At 37.8% G+C, this 20,831-nt stretch overlaps 1 long non-coding RNA gene across 1 annotated transcript; it reads right to left on the reverse strand.

The window, feature by feature from the left end:
- Positions 1-494: 494 nt before the first annotated feature.
- On the reverse strand, positions 495-17,016 carry LOC130544012 (uncharacterized). Its single transcript, XR_008959856.1, has 2 exons — positions 15,308-17,016; positions 495-695 (listed from the first exon to the last, which is right to left on the reverse strand). It is a non-coding gene; the product is annotated as an uncharacterized LOC130544012 (long non-coding RNA).
- Between the last annotated feature and the right edge of the window lie 3,815 nt (positions 17,017-20,831).

Consider the following 20,831-nt stretch of genomic DNA (forward strand, 5'->3'; position numbering starts at 1 on the left):
TCAGTTCAGACTTTTTCTCCTATGTCATGCATCAAAAGAGGGCTGGAAATACTAGAGTGATTTCAGTACAAGTGCTCAAACTAACAAGCCTGTCTGCATTTCACTTCAGGCATCTGAAGGGTCACAGAAGAAAGATGGAATGCCTTCGGTTTCACCTCAGAGTCCTAGAATTCCATGGACAGCCTGTGGTGAGTAGACAGAAGGTCAGAGACCCTTTGAAAAGAAATCTATTGCCAAGTCTTGCAGTCCATTGCATATATGTGTATATGTGTTTCCTTTGCAAAACTGTGGACTCTTAGGCTAAGGTCCGTGCTTCCTCCATCACTGAGTTTGTCTATTGAGCGAATCGGAGCAGAAGAAGTGCTTTCTATAGGTATGCTCAGTGCATAAATATATGGATATCCACGCTTCGTGTCTGGAGGTAAATAAAAGGGTTGTTTTGTTGGTTTGTTTGTTTTTCTCAGAAAACCCTTCAGAATCAATAAATTTATTAATGAATGAATGACTTTTATATGAAAACAAAGTTACATCAAAGGTTCAGAACATCTGTTGCCTCAATAAAGAGATATTGAATGGATGGATGAATAAATTCTTCAACAGAAGTTTCGGTGAAAGCAGGATTGTTTTGTGGTTTGCCAAAGTAGCATCTGAATTTCTAAGTCTTGATAAACTTTCAGTGGGTCCCAAAGGTAGTTCTGCAATAAAAAGTAAGTAAGTAAACAGCTTTTGCCTGATCTTGACTCCATGAGTCATGCATATTTTTGTTTCTTCATTGTTTAATAACAACAACAACAATATTAAGGGCACTAACTGGGCACTAAGACCCAGGCATTATGCAAGCCTTCTTTTCTTTTAATATTCATAGCAATCTGAGAAGTAGTTACTATAATTACCCTCAGAAAGTCTACATTATTTACTCAAGAGCATCTAGCTGTTGTTGGGGGGGGAAGTGGGATTTTTGCCAAGGAAGTCTGACCACAGTGCCATGCTGCTCACTGTTCCACCATACCAGTAGCACTGATGATAGAAGAGCCTTGGAGAAACAGTAGGAGGCTATGGGAGAAACTTGTGGGAGGCTGAATAATGGCCCCTCAAAGATGTCTATGTCCTAATGCCTGAAACCTTACATGGCAAAAGGGACTTTACATTGATAACTAAATTGAGGATATTGAGATGGAGAGATGACCTTGCATTATCAGACAGGTTTATGTAATCACAAAGGTCCTTATAAGAGGGAGGCGGGCGGATCAGAGTAAGAAAAGGTCATCGATGACAGAAGCAGAGGTCAGGGTGGTGAGCAGAGGGGCGCATGAACCGAGGAATGGAGTCAGCCTTGAGAAGCTGGAAAAAGCAAGGAAACAGATTCTCTCCTAGAGTCTCCAGAATAAATGAAGTCCCATTAACCCATTTTGGACTTTTGACCTCCAGAACTGTGAGATAATAAATATGCATTGTTTTAAGCCACTAAGTTGTAATTACTAGCAAATATTTAGTTTTGGCAATTTGTTACAGCAGACACAGGAGCCGATACACAGCTGATACAACCTGATGATAGTTACACCCTGCCCTTGTTAGGAAGATGCTAACACAAGGGCTCAAATCTGCTATAACTGCTTCACAGACCTCACTCTGGAGAGAAATACCCTGTTGGTTTTGAGGCTCCCAGATTTGCCTGCTGCTTTATTTATCAGTACATAAATATATGCCATTTCAGAAAGTGGATGCCATTCCCCAGCATATTCACAGCAATCAAAATAGCAAACAGACTGAAAATTGCCATAATAGCACTTATTCTTGTCCTCACTTTGACTTATAAAATGACATGCTTACAAGATTTGTAAAAATCTCTGCTTCTCTTTGCCCCCTCCCTTTTTTCTAGATCTTTCTTTTCCCTCTCTGCTGAGAAATTAAGCCCCTTAGCAGGTTTCCTTTCACTGGCTTATATTGTGAGCTTTGTTCTTTTTTTCTCTTTAAGTGAGCATATTTTTTTTTCTTTTAATTATTTTTATGACATGTGTTGGGTTAACAACAAAAGGGAACTTTGAAATGGCAAATATAAACATGAGGAATGCAGACTGTAAATTAATTTCCCCTCTGACTTAGGGGAAAACATGGTTCATCCCTATTTGAGTATATCAAAATTATATGGTAGAGAAAGCAGTATTGTTTTAAACTTTAAAAAGAGAAGGAAATTAATATCTTTTGGATACCTCCTATATGTCTAATGCTTTGTGCATGCTATCATATTTACTTCTCACAACTTTTATTTATTTATTTATTTTATTTATAATGATTTTTTATTTTATTATGTTAGTCACCATACAGTACATCCCCGGTTTCCGATGTAAGGCTCCATGATTCATTAGTTGCGTATAACACCCAGTGCACCATGCAATACGTACCCTCCTTACTACCCATCACCGGCCTATCCCATTCCCCCACCCCCTCCCCTCTGAGGCCCTCAGTTTGTTTCTCATAGTCCATAGTCTCTCATGTTTCATTCCCCCTTCTGATTACCCCCCCTTTCTTTATCCCTTTCTTCCCCTACTGATCATCCTAGTTCTTATGTTCCATAGATGAGAGAAATCATATGATAGTTGTCTTTCTCTGCTTGACTTATTTCACTTAGCATTATCTCCTCCAGTGCCGTCCATGTTGCAGCAAATGTTGAGAACGCGTTCTTTCTGATAGCTGAGTAATATTCCATTGTATATATGGACCACAACTTCTTAATCTAGTCATCTGTTGAAGGGCATCTCGGCTCCTTCCACGATTTAGCTATTGTGGACATTGCTGCTATGAACATTGGGGTGTATATGGCCCTTCTCTTTACTACATCTGTATCTTTGGGGTAAACACCCAGTAGTGCAATGGCTGGATCATAAGGTAGCTCAATTTTTAACTTTTTAAGGGACCTCCACACTGTTTTCCACAGTGGCTGTACCATCTCACAACTTTTAAATGCTAGGTAATTTTCCCCATTTTTTTTGGATACAGAAGACAAAAATAAATTGTACAAGGTCTCACAGCTTTGAAAGATGAGAGCCAGATATTACTTGAGCCCTAGACTATCGTAAACCCCATAAAGAATGGGTTTCCTTCCTGTGCCATCTTCAAGGTGAAGAGTATCTTTTTCTTTCATGTCACCACCAAGTAGCTTTCTGAGATCTTCCTGATACCTGGGACCAGGCAGGGGCTCTAGAACTATGGGTCCTATTTCTTCTGTTCATGCCATTTTCCTTCTATTCGGAAATTCCCTGTTTGCCATCAGTAGCTTCTCCATTTCAAAGTCATCTTCCTCTTCTCCAAGTTGCTCATTGACTCAAATTCTTTTTTTTTTTTAAGATTTTATTTATTCGACAGAGAGAAAGAGAGGGAGAGAGGGAGAGCACAATCAGGGGGAGCAGCAGGCAGAGGGAGAGGGAGAAGCAGGCTCCCCATGGAGCAAGGAGCCAGACACAGGGTTCAATCCCAGGACCCCGGGATCATGACCTGAGCTAAAAGCAGACCCTTAACAGATTGAGCTGCCCAGGCACCCCTCATTGACTCAAATTCTTGCCTTCATTCTTCCCTCTCATGAGCATGTCATGTTTGATAGAGACAGAATGTTTGGAGAGAAGGCGTTTGTGATATTATTATGACACACCTAGCTACTCCATCCATGCCATGCTTCATCCCAAAATATGGTGTCCTCCCATGCACTTGTGAAACTGGATTGTTCCTTTGGCATCTCTTGCCATTAGCTTCAAATATTGATGCCCATTATAAATAAATCTGATAAAGATGACAATCTTATAATGTGATCTGAGATTGGTGTTTATAAGGAGGCAGAATATAAATTTGAATAATCAATGTAGGGGAAGAGAAACAGAACAGTGGGATGAGGAAAGAACATAAATCAGTGACTTGGAAAAAGAAAAGCTTCTATGATTTTATGTTCAGCAAAGCTAGACACGTTAAGACTAAGTACACTTAGAGGTACGGCAAATACTCAGCTCCTTGACAAGCATGGGGTCTCATATTTTCATTGTACTTTGCTGGTGTAGGCCTCGGTGTTGTCTAAAACCAAAATGGAACCCTGGCACACTGGCTCTTTCCCTTTTTTGTCCTCCCACCTCCCCCTGATTCATGTTCTACCCTAGCCTGAGCTCCCATAGACTGAACCTGTGGAACGCATCATCCAGGCCCCCTTGAACTCCCTTCTCATTGGGTTTAGCCAGTGAAAAGCACTAGCAGGAGATTTTAGCTTTGGGGGACAGAGAAGTTGGGACCTTTCTTTCTTGATGCTTCTTATTCCATGTTTTTGTGATGTCTATACCCTTTCTTTAGTATAGATATTGGCCTCTCTGTGATAGGTTCAAGTCGCACTGGACTTCAGTAACACTGTTTCCTTACTTTGCCCCTTCATATGTAGAAGCAATAATGACTTTCCACTTTTGCTAACCTCTGGGTGTCTCAAATTCCTTCACTTGTTGGTTTAACCTGCCCACTCTTAATGTGAATGGTACCCTCATTTAAACCTCTTCATCTCAACCATCTGTGTATAATTCTGTTTCCTGATCTTACCCCAACTGAGCACAATTCCTTTTTAGAACAACCTCATGAATAGAGAGTTTCCCTGCAACCATGATTATTTCATTTTTCAGTTTTGTCCCAGTATCAGATTTTCCGATGTTTTAAAATCTTAAGTTCATTTATTTGCTTGTTTTCTTTTGTAAATGGGGAAATAACCTCACCCATTTCACAGAGGGAAATAAGGTAAAGTAGTACCTCTTTAAAAGTGGCATGGATTTTGTTCCCCTGAAGAGTCAAATCAGTGCCTCCCTGGAACTAAAACCCACTGTTGATACAGGACCCTGCTCTCATTCCTTAGTAAAAAATCTCTCTGACAGGGGTTTTCCTTGTCATATAACATTGGGGTTTCATTGTGCTTGTTTCTGTGCCCTACCATGTCACTCTATGACTGCACGATATCTATGTCCCTAAATGTTCCAGACATTTTTAGAAAATTTAACATAGCTATCTGCAATAAAATGTTATGAAGAGTTGGAGTCTTACCTCAACCAGGCAAAAGCCTGATTAAAAGATCCTGTGCTGGCCCTGAAGGTCAGTATTTATGGCACTATATTATTTATAAATAATGTGAGAATTATTATAGCAATAAAAGTTGGCGTTCCAAAGAATGGGCATATTAGGGATGGCTAAATTATGGTGACATTGAGACCATAGGTCACATCTGAAGCTTCCTTTCAGTCCAGTGGAAAATTACCACCAACTTGACTGCAAAGCTACAGGAAAGTCTTGAAAGACATAAAGAACAGTGGGGAAATTTCTATACATTTGACTAGGAGAGGAATGAGTAAAACTACGTTGATCCAAGGGGCTGAGAGTCTTGAGTAATTTAGCATTCTTTCTCTGTCTCAACATTTCTGCCTAACTTTTTTTCTCTGAATCTGAGTAAAGTCATGCTCTGGTCAGAATACCAGAATCTCAAACAGAAATATGCAGCTGAAGATACTCCTGACAGAGGATACTAGATACTGTGTTTTCCATCTTCCCAAAAGAGAACAGGTTGGGTTAATCACAAATCATGAATCAGAATTTAACCCACAAACCCCTCTGCCCCTCCCATAAAGGATCAGGCAGCACCATAGTTCCCTGTTTACACCATTGCATGGCCAAGGTTCAGACAATTGACACTTTTAAGGGACAGTTATAGGAAAGTCTCTTTCTCCTTGAAGGAAAATTTTGGAAGTACAGTATTGCTGGAATACTCTCAGTAACTATCCCCGTAGAGATAGAGTCCACTTGATTGCTGGAGAGCACAATTTTATCAGGAGACCTGTGATTTTTTTTATTTTAAAGAAACACTCATTTGGAAAGACTGTTCTATATGATGTCCCTACTTCACCCTTTCTCTGATTTAAATGCCCCAAACTGGAAGACCATTTTCATTCAAAAGCTGAGTAAACAGGTGTTTATTACTCTAGGAATCAAGCCAGTTTTAAAAGTTCAACTCTACTTCTGACTGATTCTGAAACATTTGAGGTAGGAAAGAGCTCAGAAAATGATTTTCAAAACCAGTCGTCTAATCATACTACTTCTGGCTATGGGGAAGAAATTGATTTAGTTAAGAAAAACCATTCTTGTGACATTTGTAATATAAGAATTACCAAGAGGGTCTTGCTCTGCTGGAAGATCTCCTTGTCAAAAAGCATCAGAGGTTCAGGTAAACTGAGCAACTGGGGGAAGTAAAATAACCCTCCAATCCTTTGATAGACTGCCATCTCTCTGTTTTTGTTTTGTTTTCCCTATGTTTTGGCAATTTAAATGTTTATGTTTTTCCTTGGGGTTTGTTTCATATATTGGAGAATTCCTGTAAATATTTTTTTCTTTCTCTAAGGAAAATTCATTCTTCTATAGGTCTGTTAAAGTTCCTAGGCACCCTTCAAACTACTAATTATGTAGAGATTATACTGGGAAGGAGGTAGATTCAATTCAAGGGTCATTACTATGTAATCCAGAAAGCATAAATAATAATGTACTTAGTGCAGAAGAGTTTGCAAAAAGTCACAGCCGTTTCTTAGCTATGTGTGCCTGGGGAAAGAATAAGAACCCAAACGTTTGTGATTTATGATTCCTTCATCTCTATTAGGAGCTGTCTTATATATATTCCTATTCTTTTCCTTATGAGAATAAAAATAATCTTCAGTACTGCATGTTTCTTTTTCCCTTGACATTTTGCATCCTTGGGTCAGCGGTAGGCTGCTCAAGCCTGGAGTTTGTAGGACAGCATTGTGGGGAAGCAGAAGCAAAGCCACTAGATTTGGTTGGATGGCAAGTTGTACTCTGTATTTCTATAATCTATATTCCTATTTTATTTTCAGTTTCTACCACAGAAATTTTTGTACTTTGGAAAAACAGAAAGATCTGGTTTCTCAGATTCAGGGTTTAAGTTTTCATTGTTTGAAAATTCACTGCGTACCCTCCTGTGTTTTCAAATTCCTCCACTCTTAATAGTGAATCAAAAGGTACTAAAGAAGGGTGTTTAAAAATTGGCATTTGAGACTTTTCCCATAATGGAACATGAAGAATCCCAAAGAGAAAGTTGGCATGTCTCTCAAATACAGACCAAATTTTGTGGATTTGCCAATCTTAAGAAATGTAGTCTATCCCATGCCGCTTAGATAGGGTGGATATGATACATCCTCTCTTGCTCTTCATTGTGGTGACACTTAGTTGATCTTGAATGTATGGATTATTTCTCTAGTTGCCTCATATGTTTTTTTAACCCCATGGACCATATCATTTAATTTTTGTCTCCTCCCCAACGCTGTATACGTGTTCTTATGTACACAAAATTGACACAAACCTCTGAAGCCAAATCAGAATTTGTCGTAATAATTCTGGAAATGCATCATTAGTCAGAATAGACCAGAATACGCTGCATCAACAAATGACCTGAAAATATCAGCAGCTTATAACACCCTGGGATTCAAGCAAACAGAGCAGTCTCTAAATGGCACATTGCTTATATCATGACAGAGAAAATGAATGATATTGAACCGTGTGCTGGGTCTTAAAGCTGCTGCTTTGAGGGGACACGCATCACTTCTGCCCGCATTTCATTGGTCAGAGTAAGTCTTATGGCCACTTACTGAAGGGAGGAAAAAATGAAATACTGGACAAACCATAACATAATATCCACAGGAGACATAGGGGTTAGAAAGAAGACATATGGGGGCAATGTTTAGTCTGTATATATATCCTTCCAGCCTTAGGCCAGGCACTTCGCAGCCATTATTCACCACTTTCCTGTCTCTCCTAACCTTGGGTATGATTAAATTAATTGGTTAAGGAAAGCTGGTATGTATTTCATGTGATTAATGCCTTGGAAAACAATTGCAGTAGATTGCATTGATTTGTTTCATTTTACATACTTGAAATTAGAGGCTTATGAAGTCTACATGCAAATTTATGCAAAGTGGGATGCAAATTCATATTGTGAGCTATGAGTCCTGGCACTCCCCCCTCCCCCCAGAAAAAGAACTGCACCATTGAATATGCATGTGCTGCATATGGTGCTGCTCTTTTCAAATAGCAGCTCAGAGCCAGCAGCCAAATAAATCCCAGTGACATCGACTGAGCAACAAACAATAGTTTAAAGTCATTTAGGAACAAAAACTGAGCTCCAAAGTCTCAATATTTTTAGGGTCAAAATCTTCAAACAAGGTTTGAGTTAACAAATGCACTGTTCCCTGGACTCTGGATGGGGCAGAGGCATACTGTTGAACAAAAGAGGTACTAGCGGAACCTACCCTAGAATTTCATTCTCTTCATTACTTGCTTCTGGTGATCACTTGGTTGGCTGGATCAAATAAATCTTCATTGCCACAAGCCAGTGCCCATGTGTGCTGACAATATTTTTCCCTCATTTGTACCCATCAGTGGGGGATTCTGGCTCCAAGATTTAGACAGGGAGTGATTATTAAGATAGTCTCAAAGAGAGGAACAAATTTTGTACCTGAGTGCTTTCAAGTCAGGCATAGGGGAAAAATTAACTACTTGTAGGAATGCCAATTAGAAACAATATCTTGATTGGCCTGCAGGTGGTACTCAGATGATTCTTCTGAGCTCATTCTGTTCTTGCAAGACCCCAATTTTGCTTTGATACTAAGTACATGTAAAATATTTTTGGTAAATGTTTATAAATAAACTGATATGGGGTGCAGCCTCATGAGGGTTCTTCTAATTTGATGCTAATGAATTCAGCATTAAGTCATTTAGTTATTCATTCATTTATCAAATACTTTTTTGGTTACCCTCCAAATACCAGGCAGGGACCTGAGGGTACAAGAAAGAATGATATGCATTCGCTGTCCTTGAGGACTACCAACTAGCCCTCTGAGCTACTTGAAGCTTTTCATAGTGTCAAGGACACTGTTTCTGGATGGCTTTTAAAAGTAAATGCTTATGAATCACATTAAGAAATATACTAGGTGGGAGGAAGGAGCAATGAGATATTTCCATGTGATGTTTATGGAACAACCCTCTATTACAGCAACTGTTTTTATAAAAATCTATTCAGGAAAATATTTCTCAGCCACAGCTTAGGTTTCAAACAACATTTAGTACAACAGAATTTGAGTACAACAAATGTGTTTCATATGTTCCCTGGAGTTTGTCATAATGGAGTTTGATCTATGATTTTTAAAAATATGCCCAGTGGTTTAGATATTTTACTTCTAAAAAATTTCCCAGAGAGAATGGAAAAGGGAAATACAGACTATGTTGGAGGCATAAAATGACCAAGGGGTTAAGGGACCAATGTTTCCTGTATTTACCTTTGGACTGTGGCCTTAAGGCAATCATTCAAAATTGGCATGCCAGTGACAAATATGCAAGAGTTCGCCCAAAGATCAATGCAGGAATGCAAAGTTAAGTCACCATATAGGCTGAGAGGCAGTCTGATGAAAGCAACAATCATCAAAAGATGGCTATCAATAAGCAAAGGAATAATAACCATAATGGCACCAAGTCATAGTGTTTAAGTATGCAGTAAGAACTGAGATAAGAGCATTTATTTGTTATATCAACTCAATATGTCCCTTTTACAGGACATAAGGCTCAGATAGGTATATAAAGGAGCAAGCCTGGTGTTCAGTTTCAATCCACATCCTCTTTTTCCCCAGGCACTAAACCTCTTCCTGAGGAGAGCTTCTCTCCCACAGCTGAGAGCCAGGGAGCCTGTCAGAAGAAGAAAGTACACATTAGCTTGACCTAAGTGAAGGACAATTTACAGAAGCCTGCTCATATCTGGCCTGTTCAATGAGCTCAACTAACCCAATCTAATAACCAAAGGAATTGCTTCTTCTTTTATTTCTTTGACTGAAAAAATCATGGAAGCAAGAGAATGGAAGCCCTTTCTGGCTTCCCACATCTTAGCATATTTCAAGTGGATACCACATATAATAGGTTGTATTGTTCAATTTCTAATTCCAGTACCTGTAACCGTGGCCTTACTTGGAAATAGAATTGTTGTTGATGTAATTAACTAAGAAGAGTTCATGCTGGAATATGGTAAGACCTAAATTCAATGACCGGTACCTTTATAAGAGAAGGAAGATGGAGATTTGGATACAGAGACACAGACACATAGGGAAGAAGGCTACATGAAGGCAGAGGAGGCAGGGATTATTAGTGATGCAAGATATAAACTGAAGAACACCAAGGATTGCTGACAACAACCAGAAACTAGGAAAGAAGCAAGGAAGGATACTTCTCTAGAATCTTCAGAGGAAGCACAAACCTACTGACACCTTGGTTTTGGACTTTTATCCTCAGAACTAGGAGAGAATATATTTCTGTTGTTTTAACCTACCTGGTTTGTGGTATTTGTTATGGAAGCCCTTGGGAGGTTAATCTACTACATTTCTTGTCCTTCTCCATTATACCTTCTGTTTTGTTATCACACCATCACCTATTTCAGACCTTTGTCTCCATCACTTGAACTCTTATTGTGGGCTTTTGTCTGGTCTGGCTGCAAACTATTCTTTTCTTTTGCAGTGCATCCTTTCTACCATTTCCAGAATCATTTTTCAAAAGTCCACATCCAATTATGCTATACCTCCACTGTTCAAAGTTTTCAGTGCTACCCCAACATTTGACACCCCCATCCTTGGACTCAGGACTCCCTATGAGAAGTTTCTAACTCACCTGCTCACCACTGTGGTCTCTCAGATCTTTGTCATCCTGGTCCTGTGAGTCATGGTGAATACTCACAATTACTATTATTTCTTAAATCTGATTTCAGCTCAAATGAAGCTTCAGCATGAGCTGTCTACGAGCTTCATTTTTCCTCCTTGTTGCTTTCCCATCTTTACATACTCCAGTCCTGCTAAAGATGCCACCTTCTCCCTCTCTTTTCTTTCTGAGGCTCATGGTTGTTCTTCACTCTTCACAAATGCTGTCTCCTCATAGTTTTTCCCAGTTGTACTAACTTGGTCTCTTCTACCCATGACACTCCCATAATTTCCCCTCTTCAATAATAACTAACATTCATTGAATTCTTCCTATGTGCCAGCCACTGTGCTAAGAAATTTTTCAAGTATTTATTTATTATTTTTAGAGAGAGAAAGACAGGGGGAGAGCATGGAAGGGAGGAGCAGAGGAAGTGGGAGAGAGAGAATCTCAAGCAGATTCCCCACTGAGCACAGAACCCGACACGGGGCTTGATCTCACATCTCTGAGATCATGACCTGTGCTGAAATCACGAGTTGGACACTTAATCAACTGAGCCACCCAGGCACCCCTATGCTAAGAATTTAACTTCTAGATTATCAAACTTCATCCTCAAAACAATTTTACTTGTTAAATTTACAGGGGAAAAAATGAGGCTTAGAATTAGTGTCTTATGGAGATCACAGCTAACGAATGGTGAAATTGGCTTAAGCTCTGGACTGCTGAAATCCCAATACCATGTTTCTCCGATTACAGAATGCCACCTTTGTGATAGTTTCATTGCTCTTGAGTTATCGTGCTGTCTTGGCTCTTCTTCTTGCCTTATATTCTCTATGAGATTTGCAGCTCCTTGTGAAAGGGGTCTGCATCTAATTCATGGTGGTTTCTCTGCAGGGATTGATGTAACTGGGGAGGCTCTGGATTAGGAGGTAAGACATGTCTGTTTTAGGCTCAACTCTGCCATGAAGCAATGGTGTGGCTTTGACTAGCATATTACCTCTGTGGAACACTCTGACTGTAAGATTCAACAATTACCATGGCTCAGATCTTGGACTGTATTAGTAGAGCAACATACATTGATTTAACTTAATTAGGAGCAGCTCTAGTCATGACTGAGACTTTTAGACAAACTGGAAGGCAAGAACACTTGGGTGAAATGCTCATTTGACTAATTGTTCTTTTGTCCAGAAACATTGTTTAAAGCTTGAAGTGAACACTCTCATGAAAGACCCCCTTAAAAGAGAGATAGATTATTTGCTAAAGGCAAGTCTGCTTAGTTTTTTCTATTGTCACTTTAAATCAGATGGATTTTCTATTTGTAACAAGTCTTAATTTATTAAACAACTCCCAACACATGATATAAGGCATAAGATTTAGCAGTAGATTTTAAGACCATTTTTAAGGCATCTAGGGTAGTATCAAGATGTTTAAAGACCATATTCAAATTGAGACGTTAAAAACAAAAAGATTTCTCAGCTTTTCGACCATCAAAACATTTGGCGTTGCTTTCTTTCCTAGGCCCCAAATAGCCATGTAATCATGGCTCTGTGTTTTACATGCAATTCTACAGCTAAGTACATCATTATTTAGACTCCACAGATTATATGGTAATCATGGATTTACTGTAAACCCAATTTAATTTCTACAGAATTACTGACTTTAAGGTTGCAAAACAATATTGTTTACAAGGCAGTATAATAGCACTCAGAATGAATGCTGATTAGAACTAATAAACAAAGGAATGCATAGCTTTCAGGACTAAACCTAAATAGTTATAGTGATCAATACGGTAATCAAGGCTTTTTAAGAGCGTACCTGTTGAGCACCTACTCTGCACTCTCTGTACAACTTAACTAAGGATATAGACAAGGAGCAGAGATCATTTAATTATAAAATTCAAGAATAATTCTTATAATAGGTCACCTCATTTGTCTATTTGCTTGTTTTAACTAATAACACTAATCCTGTGTTTGAAATTTCCATTTTTAATAACCAAGGTATTGAGTTCTTGGTTAGGTTAGTCTTTAAAGCACCTCCTTGAAGCCTAAATGTTGCACATTCAATCCATTCCACCCTAAAATGCTCTCACTATAATTTCCCTGTAACCAATTAAATGTGTCTGAATTTAGAGGCACAAGGGGGAACATGAATGAATAAATTAATACTCCTCAACTCAAGAAACTTTGAGGTGTATTGGACAAGAGGATGGATATGGTTTAAAGTTAGTGGTGGTTATTGGTCATAAAGTCTGGTGAATAAGCTTTAATTGTTGCACAGAGATGAAGACTAGCCTAAGCATAAGTCAAGCTACATAGGCTTTACTTGACAGTGGAGTAAAAAATGTATGGGGAGGAGGATCCATGCAAAACTATAGGTCATATAAAACTTCAGCAGACTTTTAAGAAATCAAGATGACAACCTAAAAAAGAAAAGTAATAGTCTCAAAAGTGGTGAGGGGTGAGGGTAGGAAAACATTCTATAATTTTTCTAATAATCCTTATGATAGGAATTATATTTGAAAGTATCAAGCTACTTGGAAATACTGAGAGTTTTTAAATTTAATAAGGATTGTATATGGTAAAAAGAAGTCGCAAAGTGATCAGGAGTGGAAAGAAGAGGATCAATTACATCTCTTTTGGAAACAAATATTCCCTTAAGTCTTTTCACCCAGCAGGCTAAAATGTTCCTGGAAATCAATGCCAACAACCCAACTTCATTTGAGATAGTGAATCAGTTCTAAACTAAAAGTTCCTTGAGTATAGGCATTCTATTGTACTTTATTTTTTTCATGCATTCACTCAACTAATATTTAATGAGTTCCTACTACATGGCAACTGCTTTGCTAGACACTGAGGATTTAAAAATCATCTTGAAGTTTTCAAGCTCAATATGTTAATAAAAAAAATCTTGTGGTGAAAATGGAATGAAAATGTAAGTTCAGATGGAAAAAGGAGTGTAAAAATCCACATTGTATTTTACATCCTGAGTTTTTAAATTAAATATTGCATCTTTCATTTATTTATCTGAATTTATCATATTTCTTTAGATAGTTCTTGCCTCTATTGGATTCTTGATTGATTGAATAATTAGTATTTGTTGTGGGCTATTATCTGCCTATTGGCAAGTTGGCATTTATTTTTCTTTTATCTTGTATTTATTTATTTATTTATTTATTTATTTATTTATTTTAGTAACCCCAAAATATAAGCAACTTTATCTGTTTATTTTGTTCACAGATGTATTTCAGGAATTTTAGCATGTAATAAATACTCAATAAATATTTGTTAAATGAATAAAAAAATAAAAATAAAGAAATAAAAACAAAGATGTGATTTCCTTAGTCTTCAGCCTTTTAGAAAGACAGATATCCCAACAAGCTATGTGAAAAAATATTATAAACGTTGCTTTCATCATAATTCTTTTAGTTATAAAAGACAAAACAAATCAAAAACCCCAGAACAAAAAACCCCAGAACTCGACTAAATTAGAGAGTGATTGGTTCACAGATCAAAATGGCCCAATGCATTCATCATGGCTAAAAGCAGAGGGTTCAGAGCATACATTCTGACTTGATCTCATTCTTTCTATTATTCTTCTGTAATGGTTTCAAACTCAGACCAACTTCCTTCTTGTATTGACAGAATGGCTGCTAATAGCTCCAATCATAGCTTTTATCTTCTTCATTCTCTCGTAAAAAAGGGAATTTCTCTTCCCCTGCAGTTCCACAGAAATTTTGGGCTTAATTTGTGTTGTTCAAAACTGGTTCACCTGCCCATTCCTGAACCAATCATCGTGACTAACAGGATGCATACACTCACAGGCTCAGGCCAAGGGCCCACCCTGAGCGAGGGCATGATCGATTCTAACCAAATCACATGAAATGAGAAAAGAAGGGATGGTTTCATAAGGAAAATTTAGATGAAGTCCCGGGCAGGCAAAAACGATGGACATCTACCACAAATCTTACGATAGAAAAAAACCAGGGCATTCACTATGTTCTCACCTCTTTCTCCATACACATAGGAAGCATCTTTTCAAAGATGGTTATAATAAAATCATTTTTAAAAGATATTTTTGAGCATCTCTTACAGTGTGTGGTAGTAAATTTATGTGTCAGATTGGCTGGGCTAAAGGATGCCCAGATAGCTGGTAAAACATTATTTTTGGGTGTGTACATGAGTGTGTTTCTGGAAGAGATTAGCATTTTAATCAGAAGATCAAGTAAAGAAGATCACCTTCCTTTGGAGGAGGTCATTGAGAGGACTTAGTAGCCAATTGACCTAAGAGCTGCACCCAGGCAATCGGAGGCCCTCATCCCTCCCCAGTCCTTGAAATGTCCATTCTGCTTGCCTTCTCTGCACCAGAAGATGCCCTAAGGACACAGCCTTGAGAGAATGCAGTGTTGTTGAAATCATCTGAACAGAGTATGTGAGTAAACCCAGTTAAGGCCTCTGAATAAACTTTTTAAGATTCTCACAGAGGGTACAGAAATTTGTTCATCTGGAAATCATCCAAGTAAGTTCCCTGGCTTGTGAAAATCACCTCTTATCAATCTGGAGTGACCTACCTCTTTGTTTCTTTGCCCTCCATGTCGGGGGGGGGGGGCAATTTGTAAATTAACACCTTTACCTATGTGTGTGGTCATCATCCAATTGGTTGAGGACCTGAATAGAACACAAACAAGGAGGAAGGACAAATTAATTCTCTGCTAGGGTTGGGATATCCATCTTTTCCTGCCTTGGGACCTCAGTTCTCCTCATTCTTGGCTCTTCAGATATGGACCAAGACTTACACAATATTGATTTCTGGTTCTCAGGCCTTTCGGTTTGAATCGGAACTATACCATTGGCTTTTCTGAGCCTTCAGCTTAAAAATAGTAGATTGTGGGACTTCTCAGCCTGTACAGTCATGTGAGCCAGTCTATCATACTGAATCTCTTTCTAGATATCAATATATACCCTACTAGTTCTGTTTCTCTGGAGTATACAAAGTATTACTTTTGAGATACCCAAGAAATAAGAGCCAAGGATCTTGGAGTCTATTTTAAACACTAAATATGGTCAACTAAAACAATCTAATAAGTTCCAATGTATATAAAATGATACATTAGAATTTAAATGCTTGGGTGCCTGAGTGGCTCAGTCCATTGAATGTCTGACCTTCATTTCAGCTCAGGTTATTTTCACGGGGTCCTGTGATTGAGCCATGTGACAGGCTCCATGCTCATTAAGCGGTCTGCTTGAGATTCTCTCTCTCCCTCTGCCTCTCCCCTCTGTGCACTCTCTCTAATAAATAAATAAATAAATCTTAAAGAAAAAAAAAGAATGTAAATGCTTAAGTCCTAAGTGAGGCATGAGGCACTGTGCTCTATAATGACTGAAAAGGGCAACTTCTATTTGTCCGGTATTTTGTGTTTTAAAAGCATTTTTATGTGTATTCGCTCAGTTGATTTTAAAATCATCCCTATCAGGTTGTTGGGGAATATATTTTCATCACTCACATTTTCCACAGGACACAACTGAGGCAGGAAGGGGCACAGAAGTCCAAAATAGAAGTGAACAGATGAAAAGGGTGTGGCAATGCTGACTGTTACTTTTCCTCTGGTCACAGGAAGGTCTACTCTCAGATGTTCCCTGCAGTAAAAGTTCCTGGCTAATCATAAAGCACAAGTTTAAGTGGCTCTAAAAGGGCTCTTTTTTTTTTTTTTCTGGAAGCTCACATTTTAGGAATGTGCAGTTGCTTTCTATTTCATAATATATCTGTATTTCTTTTAGTACTAAAAAATTTTTCCTCTGTCTTTGAGTAACTCTGACCATGGATTATTCTATGACTATGAGTATCCTCATTAGACTTTTTTTTTTTTAAATTTATTTATTTATCTGAGAGAGAGATAGAGAGCAGGAGCATGAGGAGAGAGGTAGAGAAAGAGAGAAGCGGACTCCCCACTGAGCTGGAAGCCCGATGTGGGACTCATTCCCAGGACCCTGAGATCATGACCTGAGCTAAAGGCAGACACCTAATCAACTGAGCCAACCAGGTGCCCATCACCATTACACTTCTGACTATGGGCCCATCCCCCAAATTCCAAAAATATAGCACAAGTTTGCAGGGACATGGAGACCTGAGATGTGATTTCTGGAATTGTCATTTTCAGTCTTGAGGAATATGTCTGGGGAGAGACAGTGTTAGGTCACAGAGTAACATCCCTTCTTTGTGGAAAAGAGTTACAAGAGAATAACTCAAGTTTCCCACACCCCAAAAAGTCCTTGAGAAAGAAGCACACCTCCACTGAGAAAAAAAAATACATACATATATATATATATGTATGTATGTATTTTTTTTTGGCAATTTCCTGCTATTATACACAGAAAATCCATGTGCTTCTTTATATAATCACATGTTTAGTCCCTTTCACAAAAACTTGAATCACACACTATGGTTCTACAGGTTTTAAGTTTGCTAAAAACAAACACAATTTCATAGCTTTCCAGAATATTTTATTGTTTAGCAACTTCTGGGACTTTATAGTCACTAAGTACCTTACAGTTTATTCCTTAATCATCACAGAATCCCTGAAACAGTTTGGCCTGATATATTGCTGTTTTATTTTGTTTTATGGATGGGGAACCTAAAGGAAAGTCTTGTTCAAAGTTACACACAAGGTCCAAAGTTAGAACCCATAAGTCTTTTATTTTTTATTTAAATTTTAGTTAGTGAACATACAGTGCAATATTGGTTTCTGGAGTAGAATTCAGTGATTCATCACTTACATACAACACGCGGTGCTCATCATAGCAAATGCCCTCCTTAATACTCATCAAACCATCTAGCTCATCTCCTATCTACCCTCCCCCAACAGCCATCAGTTTGTTCTGTAAGAGTCTCTTATGCTTTATTTCCCTCTCTCCCTTTTTCATTTTCCTCCTTTCCATATATTCATCTGTTTTGTTTCTTAAATTCCACATATGATTGAGATCATATGGTATTTGTCTTTCTCTGACTGATTTATTTCACATAGCATAATACACTCTAGCTCCATCCACATCATTGCAAATGTCAAGATTTCATGTTTTTGATGACTGGGTAATACTCCATTGTGTATGTATATATACCACCTCTTCTTATCCATTCACCAGTTGATGGAGATTTGGGCTCTCTCCATAGTTCAGCTATTGTTGATAATGCTGCTATAAACATCAGGGTGCATCTACCCATTTGAATCTGTATTTTTGTATCCTGAGGGTAAATACCTAGGAGTGCAATTGTTGCATTGTAGGGTAGTTTTAATTATAACTTTTTAAGGAATCTCCATACTGTTCTCTAGAGTGGCTGCTCTAGCTTGCATTCCCACCAATAGTGTAAGAGGGTTTCCTTTTCTCTGCATCCTTGCCAACACCTGTTGTTTCTTGTGTTGTTAATTTTAGCCATTATAATAGGTGTGAGGTGGTATCTCATTTTGGTTTTGATTTGTATTTCCCCGATGATGAGTGATGTTGAGCATCTTTTCATGTGTCTCTTAGCTATCTGTACATCTTCTTTGGAAAAGTGTCTTTTCATGTCTTCTGCCCATTTCTTCACTGGATTATTTGTTTTTTGGGTGTTGAATTTGATAAGTTCTTTATAGATTTTGGTTACTAACCCTTTATCAGATATGTCATTTGCAAATATCTTCTCCCATTACATAGCCTGCCTTTCAGTTCTGTTGATTGTTTCCATGCTGTGCAGCAGCTTTTTATCTTAATGAGATCCCAATAGTTTGTTTTTGCTTTTGTTTCCCTTGCCTTTGGCAACATGTTTAGTAATAAGTTGCTACAGCTGAGGTCAAAGAGGCTTCTGCCTGTTTTCTCCTCTAGGATTTTGATGGATTCCCATCTCAGATTTAGGTCTTTCATCCATAATGAATTGATTTTTGTATAAGGTGTAAGAGAGTGGTCCACTTTCATTCTCCTGCATGTTGCTGTCCAGTTTTCCCAACAGCATTTGTTGAAGAGACTGTCTTTTCCTCACTGAATATTCTTTCCTGCTTTGTTGAAGATTAGTTGACCATATAGTTGTGGGTCCCTTTCTGGGTTGTCTATTCTGTTCCATTGATTTATGTGTCTGTTTTTGTGCCAGTACCATAATGTCTTGATGATTACAACTTTGTAATGTAACTTGAAATCTGGAATCATGATGGCTCCAGTTTTGTTTTTCTTTTTCAGACTTGCTTTTGCTATTTGGGGTCTTTTGTGGTTCCATACAAATTTTAGGATTGTTTGTTCTAGCTCTATGAAAAATCTGGTAGTATTTAGATAGGGATCCCACTAAATGTGTAGGTTGCTTTGAGTAGTATAGACATTTTAACAATGTTTGTTCTTCCAATACGTGAGCATGGAATGCTTTTCCATTTTTTGTGTTCTCTTCAATTTCTTTCATAGATATTCTATAATTTTCAGAGTACAAATTTTTTACCTGTATATTAAGTTTATTCCTGGGTATCTTATTGTTTTTGGTGCAATTGCAAATGGGATCGATTCCTTGATTTCTTTTTCTGCTGCTTCATTATTGATGTATAGAAATGCAACAGATTTCTGTACATTGATTTTATATCCTGCAACTTTGCTGAATTCATGTATTAGTTCTAGGAATTTTTCAGTTGAGTCTCTGAGGTTTTCTATGTAGAGTATCATGCCATCTGCAAATAGTGAAAGTTTGATTTGTTGTTTGCTGATTTTGATGCCTTTTATTTCTTTTTGTTGTCTGAATGCTGAGGCTAAGGCTTCCAATACTATGTTAAATAGTAAGTGAAAGTGGACATCTTTGTCTTGTTCCTGACCATAGGGGAAAGGCTCTCAGTTTTTCCCTATTTAGGATGATATTAGCTGTGGGTCTTTCATATATGGTCTTTATGATGTTGAGGTATGTTCTATCTATCCCTATATGTGAAGGGTTTTTATCAAGAAAGGATGCTGTATTTTGTCAAATATTTTTTTCTCCATCTATTGACAGAATCATACAGTTTTTATCCTTTCTTTTATTAATATGGTGTATCATGTTGATTTGCAAATATTGAACTACCCCTGCAGCCCAGGAGTAAATCCTACTTGATCGTGGTAAATAATTCTTTAATGTACTGTTGAATTCAATTTGCTCATATTTTATTGAGAATTTTTGCATCTGTGTTCACTAGGGATATTGGCCCGTAATTCTCCTTTTTCGTGGAGTCTTCATCTGGTTTTGGAATCAAGGTAATGCTAGCTTCATAGAATGAGTTTGGAAGTTTTCCTTCCATTACTATTTTTTTTAATAGTTTGAGAATAGGTATTAACTCTTCTTTAAATATGTGGCAGAATTTCCCTGGGAAGCCATCTGGCCCAGGACTTTTGTTTCTTGGGAGATTTTTAGTTACTGATTCAATTTCTTTGCTGGATATGAGTCTGTTCAAATTTTCTATTTCTTCCTGTTTCAGTTTTGTTAGTTTGTAAGTTTCCAGGAATTTGTCCATTTCTTCCAGGTTGCCCAGCCTGTTGGCACATAATTTTTCATAGTATTCTCTTATAATTGTATTTCTCTGGTGTTGGTGGTGATGTCTCCTCTTTCATTCATGATTTTATTTATTTGGGCCCTTTCTCTTTTCTTTTTGATAAGTCTGGCTAGGGGTTTATCAGTTGTTTTAATTCTTTTGAAGAACTAACTCTTAGTTTTGTTAATCTGTTATATTGGTTTTTGTTTGTTTGTTTATTTGTTAGTTTTCTATATTGTTTATTTCTGCTCTAATCTTTATCACTTCCCCTTTTTCTATTGGCTTTAGACTTTATTTACTGTTCTTTTTCTAGCTCTAGTGTAAGGTTAGGTTGTGTATTTGAAACTTTCCTTGCTTCTTGAGGTCATCCTGTATTGCAATATACTTCTGTTTTAGGACTGTCTTGGCTGCATCCCAAAGGGTTTGGACGGTCTTGTTTTCATTTTCATTTGTTTCCATGCATTTTTTCTAATTATTCTTTTATTTCCTGGTTAACCCATTCATTCTTCAGTGGATGCTCTTTAAATTCCATGTATTTGTAGTCTTTCCAAATGTTCTGTTGTGGTTGGCTTTTAGTTTCATAGTGCTG

The sequence above is a fragment of the Ursus arctos genome, unplaced genomic scaffold (assembly GCF_023065955.2).
Source record: "Ursus arctos isolate Adak ecotype North America unplaced genomic scaffold, UrsArc2.0 scaffold_18, whole genome shotgun sequence".
NCBI lineage: Eukaryota > Metazoa > Chordata > Mammalia > Carnivora > Ursidae > Ursus > Ursus arctos.